Source organism: Petaurus breviceps, unplaced genomic scaffold, assembly GCF_028583685.1.
Source record: "Petaurus breviceps papuanus isolate PSGF00001 unplaced genomic scaffold, PetGlider_PUasm1.0 90579, whole genome shotgun sequence".
NCBI lineage: Eukaryota > Metazoa > Chordata > Mammalia > Diprotodontia > Petauridae > Petaurus > Petaurus breviceps.
Genome location: NW_027187278.1, coordinates 2,235,304 through 2,258,891, shown reverse-complemented (window position 1 = coordinate 2,258,891; position 23,588 = coordinate 2,235,304). Strand labels below are relative to the sequence as shown.

The window sequence follows — 23,588 nt, the reverse complement described above, 5'->3', positions numbered from 1 at the left end:
AATCTGGACTTTACCAGTTCCTCTGGCTGTTCCAAGGAGCATGATGATCCTGGTGTTCCCTCTTGCCTGCTTTACTACCTTGGGGCACTCAGGATCTCCCACTGGATTGCTGAGGTAGGGCCTGCCACTGACTTGCTAGGATGTCTCCAGTCCTGGACTGGGCTCCTTTTACACCACAGTGAGAGAGACATTTCCTGCTGATCCCCTGTGCTAATAGAATTCTCCTCCCCATTTTACTGCTAGCTCCAGTGTTCTAGCATTTTTCCTGGGACAATATGTTTTGGGGTTTTCAAGATCAGTGAGGGAGAGTGAAAGAGACTTACTGCTTACTCTGCCATTTTGATTCCCTGAAGTACCTGGGTAACTCTTTAATACTAAAAGTGTCAAAGAAAGTGACAGACTGCATTGAAAGCAAGAGAGTCTTCATCTGTGAGTTTCCAATACTTCTTCTCCTCTCTGCCTCTCCCAACCTTTTCCCTCCCCTCCTCTCCCATTCTCTTTCTCCTTCTCCCCCTCCTATACCTAATTCTCCTCCTCATTTTTCTTCTCCTTCTTCTTCATCATCTTCTGTCTCAACATACACACACTATACTGATTATCTAATTGATTAAAACATACTTTTTAATTTAAGCTAGCATATACTCATTATAGCTATATATAGTATATCTATGTATATACATATGTGTATGTATATCCCTATATTTTTCTGGTAACTTACATTTTTAATGATTTCAAAATTGTACGTGATATATATATATATATATATATATATATATAGTAGCTTGTTTAAAAATGTAACCAATTCTTGGAATTGCCCTTTTACCTTCTAGTTTTTTAAATGCAATTTTATAAAAAGGTGAGGGAATATAATGGGTCCATTATTAGATCATTTTTATCATATCTATTATCTGATCCAATCCTTTTGTTGAAACCCTTATATTCAACAAAATGAATATATTTTTGTGTATTCAATTACTTAGGACTTCATAGGCCACCTAATCAGACCCTTCTTATATACTGGAGAAAACAAAATGTGAACCAATTGATTCAGTGACATTTTCCAAGTCACACCAATGAGGAAGTGGAAGCAGCAGGATTCAGACTTAGCTCCTATCTTTCAATTCAGTGTTCTTTCCATTATACCACTTAATTCTGAAAATAAACTTAGTTTACTTTTTTACACAACCTGCCATACTTACTAAACTACTTATACCCATTTCCCAAACATAAATTTCCATTGTATCTCTGCTTATTTATCCATATTTTGCCATATACCCAAAATACCCTTTTACTCAGCTCTGTACTTATTATTTATTACTTATGTTCTCTCCTGTTTATTTTAGTCAGAAAATATTTTACCCTAGTCTACAAGGTCTTTTGTTTCTACCACTCATACAAAAGACTTTACACCTTATATTTATATTTATTATATATTGCCTTATATTTATTCTTATCTAAAGCTTATTTCATTAAATGGCTTCTTTAACTTTTTCCTTAAAACTAGAAGCATTTAAAAAAAAAAACCTTTTTTGTTTTTAATCTTTCAGAACATTAGATATATGTATATGAATATTTTACACATATACACACATACCTACACACATATACGTACACACATATATTTCCTTACACATGATATTTGTTCAAATACATGGTGTATAAAGCCCTGGCTATTCTCTCTTCTCCAATGAGTGTTTATACTAAACATCTCTGTTTATAGCCAATAACTTGGTCTTTCCCTCTCCTGATGTTTAACACCTACCTATATGATTGACCAAAATCTAAGTCTCTGTTTATTCAGTTAGAAAATCAAGGTACTACTCAGGGTTTCCTGGATTAAACAGTAATTCTTGTATTAAAAATAATGAATAGGGTAGGAAAAAAACACAGCTTATTAGTGATAAGCCCAAACTGAACAGAAAGGTTATTTCTTACTGATGTACTTTAGAAACAATTTATATGATAACTTTGGAGAGGGATCACAAAGACTTGCAGTATCTCCGGGACTAGAAATACCTCCTCCCCTTCAACATTAAACTAGCATGATCATGTGGTGACCTCATGGCAACAAGCCATACTCTGGGAAGGTGATGGTAGGAAAGGAGGTGAGAGATGGATGTCTAGCCTCTCCCCTTGTCCCTATGCCCCATTCAGGTGATTAGAGTTATCTAAGGTTTCTCAGGTGATAGGAGAGAATGTGCAACAGCACAACCATGTACTTTCATGAAAGTGATCTCATTTTGGAGACAATATGGTGGAAAGGGTCGTAAGCTGCCTCAGAGACAGAAAGACCTGACACATACTGCCTGAGTGACCCTGGGAAAATGAACTTCTCACTGTTCTTAAGTTGCAAAAAAGGTAGCAGTTACTGACCTGCATTAGTGGTGGGAGTTTCCTCCTTTGGGAGTTCCCTGTATCAATGAAATCCTCAACCCCATCCTTTTCTTTTGTTCTTATTTGATCCTCTTAACAATCTAGACCACCATATATATACACTCATATTTTTTTTTGCCTCCCCATCTAGCTGGTCACCAGCAATTGGAGAGACATTTCCTTCAAGATCAGAGTCCTGGGCAATTATTACATCTATTGTATTATAAATATCCTCAATGATATGTATACACTAATATATACAATGTATCCTAAAAAATGTATCTCTCTTAGCGCAGTCTCAAACCTTCAGAACCTTAAAACTTGGGCTTTCATAAACTCAAAACTGCACTAAGACTTTTAGGATGTCCGGAATAAACAATACCATCTCACATTATCATAGAACACACACACACACACACACACACACACACACACACACACACACTACAGCTTCTTGGAAACCTCACTGACAGTCTCTGTGAAGCCTAAGGGCTAGGCTAAATCTCTCTCTCTCTCTCTCTCTCTCTCTCTCTCTCTCTCTCTCTTTCTGTCTCTCTCTGTCTCTGTCTGTCTTTCTGTCTGTCTTTTTCTGTCTGTCTCTCTCTCTCTTTCACACACATACACACACATTCTAACCCTTTAGAAATAAAGAGGAGAGCATCCAAAGGATATCCTCTACACCAGTCACTCTGCTGAACGAGGAGGAGTCCTTGCAGAGTGTCTATTGCCTCTCCTCCCCCAGCAGCCCTAGGTCTACTCCTTTAGCAGGCCCAGTTTCTTTAAGGCCTCCCATGGGTGCTCATCTGGAGTGCCTTTGGAGCTTATCCTAACCACATGGAGGGCTGGGCAGCTTGTCTCGACTTTCTTGAGTAGGAGAAGTATTGGGAGTTCTGTTCCTGTTCCAGGTCTGCCAGCTTGCCCACCTGGATGGTGGCAAGACTTTCCCTTCACCCAAAGAGGTCAGAAGGGGCCTGGTTTTGTATAGAACATTTGAGGAGATCCTTTCCAGGATGGGGATATTGACCAGCAAGGCACTGGTTTGGGGCAGGTTGTCTTTTTCAGGTAAGATGTAACTGCTCAGCCCCATCACTGAGCATTCCAGGGTGTTGGACTTGAAGTTCATCTGCTGAAGGCCAGGAATGGAGCACTACTTGAGCTCCAGTCTGGAGATCAACCTCGATTGAGTTGAGGGGCTGCTGCTGACTTTTATGGGCTAGGGCTTGGGGATGGGTGTGGATGGAGGACCTGCAGCCTTAGCTGAAGCAGGGGCAAAAGCTACTACCTGAGACAAGGCTGGGGCCTGGACTCCAGTTCTGAAAGAAAAACTGGAGCAGGAGCAGAGGCTGGAACAGAAGCCTGGACCAGAGTAGGAGCTTGGAGTGTAGCGGGAGCTTGAACTGGAGTGGGAGCCTGGACTAGAGCAGGACCTGGAGTGGGAGCCTGAGCCAGTGATTGCTTCAACCCTAGAATGCTACTGTTAAAACCACCATTTTGTGAACATCGCCCATTCCTCCCCTTCTTGGGTAAGTTTGCCGAGAATACTTGGGCAGAGTTAGCCAAGTCCCTCCTCTACTCCAGCTCTGGTCCTGTCCTCTAGAGGTAAGCTTTTTCTTAATTCTCTGTTTTGTCTTTGGGAGTACTCATTTGGTAGGGACTTAGTTGCAGCTGGACACAGCTTAATGTCCTCTCCCAGGTTTCCCCCAAGACATTGGGTGGAACTTTTGGGTAAAGCCATTTAGTTTGGACCTGTGCTGGTCTGTTTTGGCTTGCCATCTGGTTTCATTTCATGTCTATTTATTTGTTTTTTTGTAGGAGTGGGTTTGTAGGAACAGATTGAACTGACTTACAGTCTGGTTCCATTTTGTTGTCTTGTGATTGTCCATCTGTGTCAGTCTGTTTCAATTGTTCTATGTGTGTGTAAAAATCTCTGAGTCTGCCACCTTGTAATATTCAAAATGAAATCAGCCAGAAAAGAAAAAAGAATTGTACCTGGGCTAGAAAAATTGATGGTCTTTTAAAGAAAGGTTGTTGGCACTCTACTTCTTTGGACTCTGAACAAGTTCTGGAGGTAGAAAGACAGATGGTAAAAGGGGGAAAGGGGAAACTTTTCCCCTGAGATCTACCTAAGACAAAAGGGGTCACTTCACTGATCAAAGACAGGCAGGTTTCAAAGCTGCACTTTGGAATAGGACTAGCAATTAACCCTTTCCTGGGTCACAGCCCATCTCTTCCCAGGCTAGGACTACAGTGCCTTCACTCTGTCATCCTGGCTGTGACTGAGCTAAGGCTTCAGTAAAAAGTTAGAAAAATAGTAGGGAATTTGAGTTAACCACCCCCATCTGGTGAAAGGAATAAGGGGCGGGGAGGCAAAGCAGCTACAACAGGGCCCCACTAACAACAGCCCTAGGTTCCTAGGCACCCTGAAGCCCACTCTTCTAGGTAAGCTCCCAAAGCTGATCTTTCCCACACAAGAAGTGGTGCCCTCTTTCTCTTTCCTTTCTTCCCAAATCAAACACCCCCCACAACCAGGTTCTGCAACTGGGAGGAGATGAGAAAAGGAAAAGGGGAAAACAAGGTCAGAAGTCAACCAGCATCTGCACTTGGTAAGACCAAACATCTATCAATAATTTTATATGTGATTTGGAAATGTCATCTCACTATGTTATTATCATATTCTATGCTGTATATTGTAAAACTTGAGTGACCATTGTGAGCCAGAAATGGTGTTGTACAAAGCAACTTTTGGTCTGAATTTAGTTTAAACTAAAAAACAGTGGAAATTTTTGTTTAAAATAAGGTATGCTATTTAATTAAGTCTTGTTAACCCTTTCTTGAAGCTAAAACAAATTGGCTCCTACTTATAAAAATTGTAAAAATGTTAATTAAGTTATTTGGGATTATTTTCATGATGTTAAAACTTAAAGCTGATCTGCCAGCAGGGTAGACACTCTCTATTCTCCTCCTTTAGGAATATAGTCAGGGTCACTTACAATGTAGTGCTATAGGGGGTTACCAGAGGCCATATGTGCCAGCTTCCATATACTGGGGTCCTAAAAGTATAAAATATGGGAAACCTGAAAGACATCCTAGCAAGTGTGAAAGTAATGGAATATAAAGATTCCCATGTATTGCCTTGGTTTTCAAATTGATTGTGTTAAAACCCAGAGCTTGTTAATCCCACCTGTGGGATAGACTTGTTGATGTAAAAAGAGAGTCCTGAACTGGGAGGAGCTATTGACGTAGATGTTGGAGAGACAAGAGAGAGGCAGAAGAACTTTTTGGAAGCAGCACCTCGTGGAGGCAGAGAGAGACTGAGAGAATTGCTGGGGGCCACTTTGAATTGCCCTGGACTTTTGAGACCTGCCCCCTGAGCTGGCAAGGACTGAGGAGACATGGGTGTTTTGCTGGTACTTTGTCTGTTTTGATGTTGTTTTGCCAGATTTGTCCCCTGGTGAAAGACAGTCCTTTTGTTGAAGAAGTCCTGGAACCTGGCTGTTTGCTAAGAGCTACTGAGACTGTCCTGCAGACAGAGAGTGAATACTGTCCACTGGTGAAGGACAGTGCTGTTGTTGCAGGGGTCTGGGAACCTTTCTGTTGGTTCAGAAGCCCTGAAGAAGGATTTTCTTGTTGCATGTTTACAGAAATCCTGGGAGAGGGTTTTTCTAATGTTTTCAGGGTTTCTAGGACTGTTCTACAGACAGAGGATGAATTAATGAAGAGACTGGCAATGTATCTTGTGGCCTTGCTAAGCCTTGTCTCCCCAGGAACTAAGATTGCTGAGAACTTGCCTAGTGTCAAGATGAAGAAAAGACCTCCATTTGGGTATTAAGTGCTCTGTTTAAACTTGATGTAACTCTAGGGTAGATTCAATTGTGATCCAGGGGTGGGGAACTTTTGACCTTTTTGTGTTCTATGGTTGAACAAATGAATGTACTTTACTTATGTTTGGAAACTAATCTCCATTTGAGAAGAGGGGCTTTGTGGTAGACTAAATGAAGGTATAGCCTAGGGGTGGAGTAGTATTTAGAACAGGGACTTTGTAATTGATTGAATGAATGGAAGGTCCTGGGGTGGGGTAGTACTTGGAGATTATTTAATCACACTTAGTAAATGCTGTATTTTGAATGATGTCATTTTTGATCTTCTCTGTTCTTGGTTGGTCACTGAATAAAATGGAGAGTATGTATGCTGGTATTCTGAACCTTGGGAAGTTGCCTTTGCTTGGCATTACATTACAGCAAGGAAAAAAGAAAAATCAGTATTGAAAATAAGGGACTTGTCATACATAAAGTATGTGGTTTTCATCAGTCCAGAAGAAGAATATCATAGTGTGGACAAGCAGATCAGCCCCTTCTTTGGGGTCCCTATTGATTTCACCTTATTTGTAAATTTGCCAGATCCCCTAGAAACCATCTGGTGGGCAAGGTCATCAGTCCCAGGAGGAAATTAAAAACCTTGTTTGTGTTATGGAGTTCCTAAATAATGAAACTGGCTTACTGAAAAATGAAATCTCTTATGTATATGTCATGGCAAAATTTTATTGCTTATTACAACTCCATACAAATAAAAGAAATTGTATCAAGCCCTAAGCTGTGATTGGTGAGACTTGCCATTTGAGGTAAAAGCCTTTGGGACCACAACTAGTTTTATTTTGAGTTTGAATTTAGATATAGTTATCTGCATTAAATCAGTATCTGAGAGAAATCCCACAATCTACTCAGAGGGAATCATGCTACAGGTGAAGGTTTGCTTTTGGGAAAAGCTGAGAGGACAATTTTAGCTTCAATCAAAAAATGGGAGCTTCCTGGCTCAGTTTCCCCATTGTCTTCCTTTGAAAAGGAATGTTTTCCACTTGGCTGTTCCTGAGTCTGGCTATGAGATGGAATTAAAATAACTCATCTGAATTCAAACAGAGCTAAGGATGTTTTATCCTGTCATATCTGGCATGTCCTTGCTTTTTCATTTTATGACAAATTTCTCAAATTACTGCAAGTGGTCACTAAAAGATAGTAAAAGTATGTGAAATTTTGCTCTTCTCAATCTGAATCTTAGTCATTCCATATCACAAACACCTGGGTAAATTAGTACATGACTTGTAATCTGCCTACCTGCATAGTCAAATGAAAGGTTAAATGCCTGGAATAGAACATTTTTTCTGGATGATATGGGAACAAGTAGACAAAGGGAAAAGAAGCTTGTGAAACAAAGTTACAAACACAATGTTAATCATTATCCCATATACTAAGGCTGCAATACATCTCAGCTACTAAAATTTGTGTTAGATCTGAGCTATTCAGCCTAAAATTATATTATTTTCTACAGCCTAAATAGTTTAGTAAAAAGGTAGTTGGTGTAGTCAACTGCCTATTACTAAATATATCTGTCTCTCTCCTTATATCTTGGGCCCTGCACATTGAGCTTGCCTGTCAGATTTGTGTCTCTCAGATTACAGGCCAGTTCACATACAGTTGGCAGAAAGCAGTGGATACCAGTCTATACTCACCTATCATCCCCTGAATATAATCTATGCTTGATTTCAGTCAACTTCCTCCTTGGGATCCACTGAGACAGGGACAGATCTACTCCCCTGTGGAAGCTGAGTCTTTCATCCCTTCTCCCAAATGAATTTGGGTCCCAAAACTTTGAGGGGGAATGATGGAATTGCCAACATCCAAACTTCCATTTGGCTTCCCTCTCGCCTGGATTCTTCCTCAGATGATTCCTTTACTAAAAAAAAAAAAGGGGAGGGCATAAGGACTGGTTGGGCTGGTAGACCTTCCCAGATGGGAGAATTTTTGCTCCAGAAGTGGTGGGGAGGGAATGGGTCACTCATCCCCATCAAATCACTTATTTAAGAGCCAGAAAAATGAGCTTACTACTGAGAGACAGGTACTTCATTCCCCAACTAGATAATGTGCTGTTAAGTACTGTTACAAGGTGTGTGACCTGTGTGCAAGCAAATGCAAGACAAAGAAAGGCAGCCTGCCCCACCCCAGAATTAGACTCAGGGAGCAACAACCAGGGGAAAAGTGGGAGGTGGACTTCACAGAAGTAAACCCCCCCCCCATGGCAGGTTATCAGTATCTCCTGGTTTTTATAGATACCTTCTCTGGATGCATGGAAGCCTTCCCTACAAAACATGAAACCTCTCTAGTGGTAGTTAAGAAAATTCTGAATGAACTGCTTCCCCAGTTTGGCCTTCCAATTGGCTTGGGCTCTGATAATGGTCCAGCTTTTACTGCTAAGCTATTCCAAGGATTGGCTAAAGCTATCAGGGTTGAATGGAAACTGCATCGTGCCTACCGACTTCAGAGCTCAGGCCAAGTGGAGTGGACCAATCGGACCCTGAAGGAGTTCCTTACCAAATTAGTCCTAGAAACAAAGGGAAACTGGGTCACACTTCTTCCTCTGGCCCTACTCAGAATCAGGTGTTCCCCCAACCAAACTGGGCTCTCTCCTTTTGAAATTATGCATGGGTGACCTCTACCCATCCTCCCAGTGATTAGAGAAGAGTTACAAGCTTAGGCTACTTATTCTACCTTAATTCAGTTCTTACAGGGATTGCAAGCAACACAAGGGAGGGTCCTGAAATCAGTTTGAGACACCTTTCTTGTACCTAAATCAGATCCTTCCAGCCCGGTGACTCAGTCCTTGTCAAGCATCTGGACATGAACCCACCTGGAAGGGACCCTATACCATCATCCTTACTCTATCCCTGCCTGGCTCCACCACTCTCATGTGAAATTCGCTGCCCCTGACAAATGGAAGGTGGTTCCAGGCGAGATTTTCTTAAGATAAGATTTTTTTAAAAAAGCCCCACTGTTATCATTCTCTAGCCCTTCCCAAGGAAGTCTCCCAGGCATCCAGTTCTGAGGCATGTTTAACTCTGTTTAAATCGACCAAGTTTAACTCTGGGGGATATCCAGGGCTCTTGTACTTATCTGGTACAAGGAAGCCTCTGTGCTGAACCTGGAGGCCAGACAATGGGAGAGGGAAAATGGAGAAAATTGGTACCACAGTTTGTTTTGGACATCCCCATGGTTGACTGCGCTGATCTCTGCCTTAGCTGGACCATTACTGCTTCTTGGCCTGGTCCTCACTATAGGCCCTTGCTTGTTTTAAATCCCATGTTAACTCAGTCAAGTGTCTCCTTGTAAAGGAACTTAGGTACCAGCCCCTGCAAGAGTCACTTCCTGTCTTCTATGACAAAGTCTCCCTCACCCCACTACCAAGGACTAATTATGAGTCAAGGGTTTGACTCTCGATAAAAAGAAGTGGGAACCTTCCCAAGCCCACCACGTGGAACCCATAGACCCTCCTCTTCCCTGTTCTTGGAATGGACCTGTGGACTTTCCAGTTGGGCAACAAAAAGGTCATTAGGCAATGAACTGATTGCTATCTTTTGGCTTCTGTATTTTCCCTGCTTGCTCATGATAACTGTCAAGTTGTGGTTTCCCCTTGGTAACAGTTATGTTGTGGCTTTTGTCTATATAAGCCCTGAGCGTATGCATCTCAGGGCTGCTTGATTTGGGTTGTATTCATCCCTGGAAGTCACAGGCTATTAAACTCCACTTCTAAAATTACTAATGATCTCACTCGCTGGTTTCTCAGTACAACAGTACCAGACTGGGTCAAATGGAGATTGGGCTTATCCTTATGGTCTTGGGTTACTCCCAGCTTCTATAGTACCCCTCACCTGGCTTGCTTCTACTCCTGGAGCCCAGATTTTACAGAACCAGCATGCTGGGGAGGGGATTCTCTGAGGGCAGCCTGAGAACTGTGAAATAACCAGTTCTGACAGTCGCCAAGGAAATTACTACAGATGGTCTTCAGGATAATGTTGGGTGGGGGGAATTTGTGGAACTTGGGAGCTGTTGGGGGAGCAAATTTAGTACTCCTTTCATCTCCTCCCATGAGGGGAAATTCTTCAGATGCCAGGTTTTCTGAAGACAAGGTTGGAGGTAGCCCAGGCTGCCTTGAGACCCCTTACAAAGCCTTCTCCCTGGATAGATTTGGAGCTATTATAGACAAACTACTGAGCCCTTAAGTCTTGTGATACTAAGCTCAGAACCCTTTATCCTACACACTTCTTCTGATAACTGCTTCTGCCCAAGGTGATTTGGTCATTCATACAGTCTTCTATGATTGCATTTCCTGAATCAAAATCCCTATAGCTTAAATAATAGGAAATCAATGTATATTCTTTCACTGTAATACATTTGTGCTCTTTAATATCATTTTACTAAACCTCCTAGATCCATATGCATTACATATAAAGTGTATTTTCCTCAGATAAATTTGACCCTTGTAAGATCTCAAGCAGCACCTCCTAAATGAGACTATTTCTGACCCTCCTACTACCATTTTCCACGAATAATCCTATTTAGTTAGAGAGGCAGTGTTGTATATTGGATAAAGAACTGGCCTTGAAGCCAGGAAAATCTGGTTTCACATCCTGGGTTTGAACATATTGGTTGTGTGACACTGGGCAACTAACTAAACCTTTAAGTATTCTATGAAATTCCATTATAATCAGGTGTAGAGAAGATGTGCACATGGGAGATGGAGTTCTCTGTACTAATGAAACCACAGGTTCATTCCCTAACTTTGAACTCTTCAGCAGATCCTCTTAAATTGTAACCAAATTTTGCCATTTCCTTGGAAGATAGGTTCATCATCTTGATGAATATTTTATTAAAACTGTTTTATGCTAATATTCCAATAAACCACCAGTTCTCACTCTTATTAAAATAAGCACTTGACTCCACTGCAAATATTCTTCTTCTTCCTCTCCAGGTGCCATTTTTTCTCTATCTCATGGCAAAATTTCATCCTTTTTCAGTTACTAAACTATAAGAACCTCCTAGAAAGACTAACACTGCTGTCTTTTTCTTAATAAGAGATAATTGTACCTATGGGACCCTGGTTTCAAATATATACCATGGAACTCTTGCCTATATACAACACATCAGCAAATATAAAAGAAAGCAGAGCAAACATATTTTCCCCTAAGGTTAAAATGTACATCACTGTGCTTTTCTTTCTAAGTCTGCTTTATGTGTCTCTGTGTTTCTTTAAGCCAGAGAGTCTTAATTTTTGTTGTTATTGTTCATGGACCACTTTGACAGTCTGGTGAAACCCACAGGCCTCTTCTCAGGATAATTTTCTCCCAATGGTTAAAATATGACATGAACGACTACAAAGGAAATAAATTATAATGAAATAAAGATGTATTTTCCTCCCTCTAATTATCTCTTGAAATCTATCCAGAGACCTGCATGAATTCCATATTAAGAATATATGCCCTGGACTTTTTCTTGGTAGAACTTTGAGATCTATCTAATGCTCCTTTAGCTGGCTACCTGGAAATAAATCAGTAATTCTTATATCATACATGATTTATTGAATCTAGTTTGTATATGTTGACTTTAGATAACTGATGATCAATCTTTGCTCTCCATCACCCATCCCAAGGAATAGCCTTTAGGACTCCTCTTTCTTCAGTTATTGTTTCAACCAGTGCTTCAATATGCCTTCAGAAATATGATACTCTTACTCTAATTATGATAACTATACTTTAACATGAAGGTGCCATACCCTGTGAGTTGCTGTTTGCCTCCAAAGTTGCTAAATTCTCTGCTCTTTGCTATCCAAAGCAGCCTTAGGTACTGGAAAATCAAGAAATCAATTAATTTAATGCATAGTTCCCTAAAATCAATTTTTTAACTTCCAGAGTTTAGACTTTAATTCAAAGACAAATATAGGAATTGTTATTATTCTTCAGTCATCTAGTCATATCTGACTCTTTGTGACCCCATGAACCATACTATCTATGGGGTTTTCTTGGCAAGGATACCATAGTAGTCTTCCATTTCTTTATCCAGTGGATGAAGGCATATAGTGGTTAAGTGACTTGCCCAGGGTTAACAGCTAATAAGTGAATGAGATTACATTTGAACTTGGGTCTTCCAAACTCCAGGTCCAGCATTCTTATCCACTGAGTTGGCTAACTGCCTCCACATTAGCATGTTACTGATGTTTCTTCACAGGCTGGTGGCTGTCTCTTGATGGATGGCACACTGAGAGACTCAGAAAGATAGGTTCTTGTTATAAAAGCTGGCCCCTCTGATCTAAAAAAATTGGACTGTTCATCTCTTACTTTCCTGTCCTGCTTTCTCTTCTTTGTATTTCTAGGCCAGAGTGCCACAAAGTACAGGGAGTAAGAGGAGGAGCAATTTATCCTTTACCTAAAAATTTCATTGACAGTGTGCTTCTCAGAGGAAGTAACAATGAGCCTAAAACAGAAAGATTAAAGCCACTCTATTAGAAGACAGGAGATCTGGACCTGGGAAACCCTCCGTAATATTTCTTAAGGTCACTTGATGATTCATGTCTGTGTTAAACGGAAAATGACAACTACACATTGTCTTAAATTTCTAAAGAAGTCAAATTATTTGAGGGTTTTTTGTTTTTGTATATATTAATGGGAGCTAGGGAATCATTTACATTTTATGCATCATTGGTGGTAGATGAAATAAAGCCTCTACTACATCTGATACCCAATTTGTATATTAAATATCTTTGTGGAAATAGGGAATAATGTTGCTCACTTTTGGGGAAAACTAGACATGTTTTCTAGACTAGACCTAATAGACATATCAACATATTTGAAATTTTCCTGGAGATATCCAGAATGGGGACACATCAAAACAAAGAAATAAAGAGACCCTTCTTTTATCACTTCTCCAAGATCAAACCTGGTTTATATTAATTGAGAGAACTTGAAGAGTTGGAGGAACTTACTCATAGTTCCATTGCCATGGAAATTTCATGAACTAGATGTTTGTCTGTAAACTAGGCAAACAACCTAGAGATCACCAACTTCATATAATCTTGTCCTTAATGTTAAACAGACTTCTGCCAAAATGGTCAAGAAAATACTGGCAGTAAAAAACATGTAAAGATGACAGAGGGTCAGAATGGGGCATCCATAGTCTTCCATTCTAGATAGTTTGAAAATAGAGAAGATAAATGGAAAGGAGTGGAGAGTCATAAAAGTAATTAGCCTGCTAACTGAGATTGAGAATTAACCCCAATGGCTAACCAAGTACAAGCAAAGAGTAGTTAGAAAGCAACCTAGATGCCCAGGTGTCAAGGAGAAACATTTTCCCCCTCTAGGGAGAAGTCTTTAAATAAATTCTTAGCCAATCAATTGTCTACTCTCTCATTTCTCTTTTGCCCCCTTCTTGTCTACTAGGCAAAACTGCTGGCAACAGAAATCTTCATTTTCCCTGTTTATTTCCATGTGCATATTTAAACTGTTATAAAACATGGTCATCATTAGCCCTTAAGTCTACTTCATTTATAACACATAATACTAGAGTAAAATGGATATTTAAATCCTAATTCCTTGAAAAGAGATACTATTTTTTCACTTAATGGAAGTTGGGGGGGGATAAGGGAGTGGCAATCAAAGATTCAGAGGAATGCTTATACAACTTAGTGATTTAACAGTGTTATCAATATTAGCTCATTTTAAGCCAAAGGTTCAACATAATGCTTTTCTCTTTGTTCCCACTTCTTCAGCTTTCAGGAGTTTATTTTAGATGAAAACATTTTTCCCTTCCCATTTTGTTTCTGCAAAGTGTGCTGGAAATAATATTCTTGCTCCACTCTCTCAAAACCAGACCATAAGAATTTCTCCCTCTCATTCTAAAAAAGGGTCTTCCTTTTGTATAAATTGCTTAACTTATGAGACAGTCTCTTACACAATGACCTTCACTGATTCAAGAAATTTAAGTATTTTTAATCATAAAAGTGGAGAACTTGTAGGTTGTTTCTTGAAAAAGGTACGACTATCTCTATATATAGTTGAAGTAGAGTTGAGGAATAAGTTATGAGAGTCGGGCAGATTGATTAACTGGGAAATTAATGTATTTGCAGGAACATCAACATCCATGTTGAAGTACCCTAGTATGAGGGCACATCTTTCAATGGAGAGGTAGATTGTGAGTATAGCACTGAATACATAGGAATGAACTCAGGCTTTGAATTGAATGGTAAATTTGAAAAAAAAATAAAACCCCAAAGGAAGGGAAGTTAGTGACTGATGATAGAGAGAGATGGTTTAGATATGACAGTGGGAAGTGGGAGAGCCTCTAACTCATCTTATAGGTCTTATGAATCAGGTATATGAAATAAAAGATGCAAATATTACTGGAAAAGAAAAACTCAGATTCAATTCCATCTGGGGCAAGCTAGGAAAGTAAAAAATAACTTAGTAGACCTCATGATTTAGTCAATAAATAGTGATTACTTCTGTCCTCTGTAATCTCTTAAAGGGTAAAAAATTGTCTGCTCACAAACACTAAAGAGGTCATAGAACTATTATTGTCCTCATTTTGAAATTTAAATTATTTCCATGTGTGTATTTAAACTGTTAAAAATATGGTGGCCAAATAATTTGAATAAATGCCAAGATGAAAGAGTAAAGACAGTGACTTGCCTAAGCTCTCCTCCAAATACTTTTAAATAATGGCTCTAAACAGGGCGTTAGGTGGCACAGTGAGCAAAGTACCAGCCCTGGAATCAGGAGGACCAGAGTTTGGTTCTGGCATCAGACACTTAAGACCCACACAAAATAACTAGCCATGTAACCTTGGGCAAGTAACTTAACCCCAATTGCCCTCCAAAAAGCAAAAAAAAAAAAGGCTCTAAACAAATTCTAGAGTAGCAGAACCTACAAAAGACAGGGTGAACCAATTTTCCAGCCAAAGCCAAGTTAAAAAAGTTATCAAAGGTTTGTTGCACCATGATGAGAGAAGAGCACAGTCTACCACCAGCTATTCCAGCACAGACTGGGCCCCAGTAAAGAAGGAGCAGGTGTGAGAGTGACTGAATTAGTAGTAGAAGTGGTGGTTTCCAGAGCTCTCAGCCCAGAAATGCCAAAGACAACTTAGGAGGTCAGCAGGAAAGGTCTGTTGCCTCTGGCTGAAAGTGGAGCACAGTTCCAGAGGAGGCCATTCCAATGCAGCCCTGGCCCCAGCAAACCAGGACGTGTCCTTGGGAGCCACTTATTCAACACATGCAGAGCTGCTTCTGGAGCTCTCAGTTCAACAATGGTAAGGGGGTTCAACCACTGATTTGATTATAGGGGTCTTCTTGCTAGCATTAAGGCATGACTCTGTTGCTTTGCCCATACTCAGATCCATGTCACAGTCTGGGTTGGGGGGGGAGGGAAGAGCATTAGGACACAGGAGGTGGTGGCCACAGTAAAGGGGGGGGGACCCTCCTCACAGTTCCAGAGCAGAAAGAGTGATTATGATCACTCACAGACCAAAAAACAGGCCAGTAAACACCTCTCCTTAGATCACACCACCTTGGAAGAACAGAAAACTTACAGGTCCTGGAAGTATCTCTGAAAACAGTTACAACCCCCACCCCAGAAGCTTGGGGAAATGTACCTTCCACCCTGGAAGCAGAGCATTATATTATCAAAGAGTTAAAAGTCAAGGAAAAGACTGTTAAAATGAGCAAGCAAGAGAAATAAATCTGGCTATAGAAAATTTCTATTACTACAAGGAAGACCAAAACACACACTCAGTAGAAGACAACAGAGTCAAGGCTCCTACCTCCGAAGCCTCCAAGAAAAATATAAATTGGTCTCAGGCCATGGAAGAGCTCAAAAATGATGTTTAAAACCAAATGAGATAGGTAGAGGAAAAATTGGAAAAACAAATGGTAGTGATGAAAGGAAATCATGAAAAAATAAGTCAACAGCTTGGTAAAGGACACAAAAAATACTGAAGAAAATAACACTAAAAGACAGAGTAAGTCAAATGGTAAAAGAGATTTAAAAAGTCAGTGAAGAGAAGGTTGCCTTGAAAAGCAGAACTGGCCAAATGGAAAGAGGCACTAAAATTCACGGAAGGACAAATGTCCTTAAAAAAAATAGAATTTGGGGAGAGGGGGGAGTCAAGGGGCAGAGTAGAAGTAGGACCTCCAGGTCATCTTCCCCAATAAATGTAAAAAGTGGACCCTGACCAAACTTTGGAGCTGCAAAGCCGATAAAATGACACAGAGAAGCTAACCTCCTGCTGAGAACAGCCTGGCAGGCTGACAGGAATAGGCCAGCAGAGCACTCTGGGAGCTGAGCCCAAGGCCACATGAGCCGGAGGTTTCAGGCCCAGGGAGGGTCTGATGAGGCTGGAGGAACTCCAGGTCAGCAGCAGCTGTGGCCCTTTCAAAAATTATCAACACATAGATGCTTAGGACAAAATGAGAGGTCGGTGTAGTCTGGACGTTGGGACCCAGTAAGTGGGAGTGCATCAGTTTTGCCCCTGGGGTGAAAAGCTGCTGAGACAACTGGAACAGTCAGCCAACACTACATGGCAGCTTCAGCTGCTGGCCTGCAGAGTGTAGGGGGACCAAGCGACCAGTCTGAGGGGAAATCACCTGAGAAAACCCCAGTGTTTGGGAAGAAAGCTCCCCTGTCTGGTGGCATAGTCCTACTGTGGTAAAAAGCCTAGGGGTCAAGTGACTGAGGAGAGACATGACCAGGCAAAGGAAACAAAGCAAACAGAAGATTCCAACATTAGACTCCTATTTTGGGGACAAAAAGGAGCAAAGCATGAAACAGGAAGAAAAAAGTGAAGTCAGAACTCCTGCACCAAAAGCTTCCAAGGAAAATATGAGCTGGTTACAGGCCATAGAGGACCTTAAGAAGCAGATAAGAAAAGTGGAGGAAAACTTGGGAAGGGAAATGAGAACGATGCAAGAAAATTACGAAATGATAGTCAACACCCTGACTGAGGAACATTATACCTTAAAAAATGGATTAACTCAAATGGCAAAAGAGGCTCAAAAAGGCAAAGAGGAGAAGAATGCTTTAAAAAGCTGAATTTGCCAGATGGAAAAAAGAATCTAAAAAGCTCACTGAGGAGAATGATTGCTTCAGAATTAGTTTGGAGCAAATGGAAGCTAAAGACTTTATGAGAAATCAAGATGCTGTTAAACAGATCCAAACAAATGAAAGAATAGAAGGATATGTGAAATATCACATGGGAAAAACCACTGACCTGGAAAATAGATCCAGGAGAGATAATTTAAAAATTATTGGACTACCTGAAAGCCATGATCAAAGTAAGAACCTAGAAATCATCCTCCAGGAAGTTCTCAAAAAAACCAGAGGGCAAAAATAGAGGTTGAAAGAATCCGCCGATCACCTTCTGAAAAAAGATCCCAAAAAGAAAACTCCTAAGAATATTATAGTCAGGTTGTAGAATTCCCAGATTAAGGAGAGAATATTACAAGCAGCCAGGAAGAAACAATCTGAATATTGTGGAAAGACAATAAGGAAAACCCAGAATCTGGCAGCTTCTACACTGAGGGATCGAAGCGCTCAGAATATGATATTCTGGAGTTCAAAGGAGTTGGGATTAAAAGCAAGAATCTCCTACCAAGCAAAACTGAGTATCATGTTTCAGGGGAAAATATGGCCATTCAGTGGAATAGAGAACTTTCAAGCATTCTTGATTAAAAAACCAGAGTTGCATAGAAAATTTGACATTCAGATATAAGAAGCAAGAGAAACATGAGAAGGTAAGCAGGGAAAAGAAATAATAAGGAACTTATCAAAGTTGAACTATTAACATTCCTACATGGAAAAACAATAATTTTAACTGATGAAACTTTTCTCAATATGAAAATAGTTGAAGGGAATAGAATTACATATATATATATGTATATATATATGTATGTATGTATAAGGGCATATGAATACTTATGTGAATGTGTGTATAGGTGTTTACAGGTATATGTAGATAGAGGGCACAGGACCAATTTAATAGGAAGGGATGATACTTAAAAGGTGAAATTAAGAGGTGAGAGAGGAATATGATGAGAGGATATGGGGAGAGACAGAATGGGGTAAACTATCTCATATAGAAGAGACAAGCAAAAATGGTTACAATGGAGGGGAAGAATAGGAAGGCAAAAGGGAATGGGTCAACTTTATTCTCATTGAATTTGGCTTGGAGAGGGAATGAAATACACACTGAGTAGGGTATCTCACCCTTTAGGAGAGTGGTGGGGAAGGGGATGAGGGGGGATGATGGAAGGGTGGGCAGGCTGGGACGGGGAGGGAAGTTGGAAGCACCCACTTTTGAAAAGGGACAGGATCAAAGAGAATAGAACAAGTGGGAGGTGGGATAGGAGGGAGGGAAATATAGTCAGTCTTTTACAATATATCTAGTATGTTATTGTTTTGCATTACCTACACATGTGCAACCTACACTGAACTGCTTATCTTCGCAGTAAGGGTGGGTGACAAGGGAGGAAGAGAATGAATCTGGAATTCAAAGTTTTAAAATGAAATGTTTATATATATATATATATGCTATTATTAATATTATTTTATATGTAATTGGGAAATAAGATATACAGTCACTGTGGCATAGAGATCCACCATGCCCTACTGGAAAAGTAGAAAGGGGTATGGGAGAAAAAACAGAAGAGAGCAGATTGGAGGAGGAGTATCCTGTGGGATTGCCATTTTGGGGCAGTGGGTAGAGGACAAATGGGGAGAAAATATGTAGCTCAAAATCTGGTGTAAATGAATGATATGAATCAGAAGTTAATAAAGCATTTGAAAAAATGGGAAAAAACAATAAATAAATAAATAGACAAATAAATAAAGAAAAAAATAGAATTCATCAAATGGAAAAAAAGGAGAACAAAAACTCACCAAAGAAAATTATTCCTTAATCATTGAAACTGAACAAATGGAAGCTAATGGCTCTATGAGGAATCAAGAAGAAATAAAACAAAACCAAAAAATGAAAACATAGAAAAGAATATAAAATATCACATTAGAAATACAACTGACCTGGAAAATAGGTCCTAGATGGATAATTTAAAAATTACTGGACTACCTGAAATCAATGATTTAAAAAAAAGAGTTTAGGCACAATTTTTCAAAAATTCATCATGGAAAATGCCCTGATATTCTAGACTCTGAGGGTAAAATAGAAATTGAAAGAATCCACAGATCACCTACTAAAAAAGATTTTAAAAATGTTCACTCCAGGGACATTATAGCCAAATTTCAGAGCTCCCAGGTCAAGGAAAAAATATTGCTTGCAACTAGCAAGAAACAATTCAAAGAATAGCCATTTTCAGGATACTCCAAGTTTTCATAATTTCTGCATTAAAGGATTTGAGGGCTTGAAATATTATATTCTGGAGGACAAAGGAGCTAGGATTACAACCAAGAACCAACTATCCAGCAAAACTGAGTATGATCTTTGCTATAGGAATGGGAATCTAAAGATCTCCCTTGCCCCTTGGCCCTTTGATAGGCTTTTATGGCTCTGAGAACCTTCCCTGATTTGCAAATATACTTTGCCCTCTAATAGGCTGAATGTGGTCACATGTAGACTGTCGCAGGAGGCTTGCTTTTCAGGAATGCCCATACCTTGTTATTTTGTGATTGGGAAGTGGGTCAAGGAGGTTGTGACATTCTCTAACACAGGAGAAGGCTATATATAGCCTGCTGTGAGATTTTGCTTTCGGACTAATTTTGAGAAGAGTTGTATGATTTGACCAGATGAGATTCTGGGCAGCCTTTGAGCCCCCTGTCTTTGAAAATGCAGATGTTGGTGCTTTCCTCTCTGGTTCCTGACTAGGTATGGATGTAATGGTCAGACAGCTGGAAGTCTGTCTGCTGATGTTTTCCTGTCTGTATTTGTTGTCTGCTAGTAACTTATTTGTATTCTCTGAAATTCAGGGTGCTGACTTTTTCCATTGAACTAGGTAAATGTCATATGTTTGATTGATTAAAGCAAGATTGTTAACCTATTTTGAGTTGCTTTCCTTTAGAAAAGCAGATCTAGGAAATTGTGCTAGCAGCCATCCTGGGTATACTAGGCTGCTTACTACTACAATCTTTCAGGGGGAAAAATGGAAATTCAGTGACACAGAGGAGTTTCAAGAATTCTTGATGAAAAGACCAGAGGTGAATAGGAAATTTTACTTTTGAATACAAGACTCAAGAGGAGCATAAAAAAGTAAAAATGAAAGGGAAATCATAAGGGTCTTAATTAAGGTTAAACTGTTTACATTCCTACATGAGAACATTATATATATAAAACTCATGAGAACTTTCTCATTATTAGAGTAGTTAGAAGGAGTATATATAGACAGAGAACACAGTTGTGAATGGAATATGAAAAGATGATAACTAAAACATAAAATTCAGAAGTGAGAAAGAGGTATGTGCTGGGAGAAAGGAAGATGAAGAGATAGAACATGGTTTAACATCTCACATAAAAGATTCAAGAAAAAGCTTTTACAATGGAGGGTAAGAGGGGAAAGGGAGAGGAAGTAAATGAACCATGATTATGATGGAATACTATTGTGCTCTTAGAATAATGAGCAGAATGCTCTCAGAAAAACCTGGAAAGACTCACATGAATTGATGCAAAGTGAAATGTGCTGCGTAAAAATAATGGTACAATTGTAAGATGATCAGCTGTGAACAAATTGGTTATTTTCAGGAATACAATGATCCAAGACAATCCTGAAGGCTTTATGTTGAAAAATGCTATCCATCCCCAGATAAAGAAATGATGGTGTCTGAATACAGATGGAAGCATTTTTTTTTACTTTATTTTGTTCTTTTTTGTCTGTTTTTTTTCACAACATGACTATTACATGAAAAAAAGATGAAAAAAACAAGGCTTAGAGAAATTAGATAATATCCCCTTCATTTTGCAGTTCTTTCAATTCCTAGAACTCATTCAACTACACTATTCTTCTCTACATTAAGTGTTCTTTACATGTGCATATACTTTTGTAGGTCTCTGCTTGTAAAAGTTGTCAATTTCATATTTCAAGATTTAAAAAAAAACAGCTACTGGTTTTATTATAAAATCAACTTTGATGAGTTTTATTATGTCTTTTCAGATATCAGGAAATGAATAACCTTTTTCTTGATCCATTCTTTGTTAATATTAAATTGCACATTAAGGTTTATAAAATGTTTTTCTCACACTAATCTTATGGTGTATTATATGAATATTATTGTCACCATTTTAGAGACAATTTAATTAAGGGTCAGAACAGTCAAAAAATTTTCTCAACTATAGGCAACCAGAAAAAATTTATTTCCAGGATTCCAAAATAGTTAAAGATAAAACTTTAAATTTTATGAAAATATATTGAGTAGACAATTACCCAAAGATGATAATGTAATTATTTTTAAGATGCTTAAATAAGAGGAACATGTTTGAACTATATGCTAAGGCATATATAGCAAAAGCTACACAATTGTAGGAAATGTGTCTTGGAGATTTCATATGAACATGTCATACTACAATAGCATGATGCATATTACAAACTTAGTTGCCTAGGTCAGATATTAGAGTAATACGATAGAGTTTGTAATATTAAAAATATTGACAGTGATTTATGAATATTGATTTCAAAAGTCTACTTCATAAACAATACTATTTCTTCTGTCTTTCCTAAGTAGTTCAAAATAAAAATGTGATTTATTGACTTTGAAATGTATTAGTTTTTGATAAAATACTGAGAGTGAGACTGTCAGATACATATTTTTCTTTTTTTTTTTAAAGCAATCAGGGTTAAGTAACTTGCTCAAGGTTACATGGCCAGTTATTTCTGGGTGTGGTGCTAAGTATCTGAGTCCAGATTTGATCCCCAGGTCATCCTGACACTGGAGCCAGTGCTCTATTACTTGCTGAGCCACCTGGCCACCCCTAGATACATATTTTTCAGTGAGGATTATTTGGCGAAATAAAATTTAAAACAAAAGTATGTAGCTAACATACAAAATTCAGACATTGAATCTGTGGAAAGGTATTGATCTTTGGAAAAGAAAAACTCTAAAGTGGAAAAAATTAGAAGTCTCATTTTGAAATTCAAAAACCATTAAAAGAAATAAAAATTCTTTTCAATTTCCTCAGTTAACAAAGAATGAAGTTCCTATTTTTGGACATAATATAGTCACATTAAGATTACTTTTAAAAATCATTAACATAGCATATAATATAAATTCTCTCAATGCATAATTTATTTTTTACCAAAGAGCTTAGATCTATATTTCTCATGTTTGATTTTCTGGCATCTAATGGTCAAGATGAGTATTTTAAAGGAAACAATAACTCGCTTAAAATGTTCTCCCAAACTAATTGTTATTTTGTTTTCTTAAAAAATAAAATTTATTCCTGTCTCCTTCTTAGTTTTCTTGTACATAAATGAAAATCATAAAACTTTATAAATCCTCCCTGATGGAATAATTGTGAGAGGAAAGTTATTGATAAACAAATATATATTTCACACACACACACACTCATGCACACACATATTAGGTTATAAAGCTTCAAAGATTTTTTGGGACACCTAGTGTAAATCAGTGTGATAGCAAAGACCTATATGCCTTGTTTCTGGGATTATATGTATGTATATATGCATCTATGTATGTATGAATACATATATTTATATGTATGTTTGTATATATGTATAAAGACAGGTTATAATGTATATGTTTATGTTTTACTTATATTTGGAGATTTATGTAAGCAAATATGTATGGATTAGCAGATAGATATACAGAAATATAGATATAGATATTGGAAAGTAATAATAATGGCATCATAGGTTTAGGTATTTAGTCCAACCTCATCATTTTAAATATGAGAAAACTAAGACCCCAAGGGATGTATAACTTTTATTTTACATTATTTTGATTTTCAATTTCAAATTATCTCCCTATCCCAAGCCTTTTCACATACATTAAGAAGACAAGAAATACAATAGCCAATATTTATATGAAGTCACACAAAACATATTTCCATATAACTGTTTAGAAAAGAAGCAAGGAAAATTGCTTCATTCTACAATTAGTATCCATCAGCTCATATATATATATAATATGCATATTCAGATATATGTATATTTGTGAGCATTTTGGAATTATCATAGATTCTTCATCCCTATCAGATTGGCTGATATGACAGAAAAGAAACTGAGAAATGTTGGAGGCTGTTGGTTTGGTTTTTCTTCTTTTTTGAGGGCAATTGGGGTTAAGTGACTTGCCCAAGGTCACACGGCTAGTTTTGTGTTGTGTCTGAGGCTGGATTTGAATTTAGGTCCTCCTGACTCCAGGGCCAGTGCTCTATTCACTGAGCCACACC

General features: G+C 38.6%; 1 pseudogene; it reads right to left on the bottom strand.

Moving 5' to 3' along the window:
• Positions 1–3,126: 3,126 nt before the first annotated feature.
• LOC138142452 (specifically androgen-regulated gene protein-like) lies at positions 3,127–16,701 on the bottom strand (annotated as a pseudogene).
• Between the last annotated feature and the right edge of the window lie 6,887 nt (positions 16,702–23,588).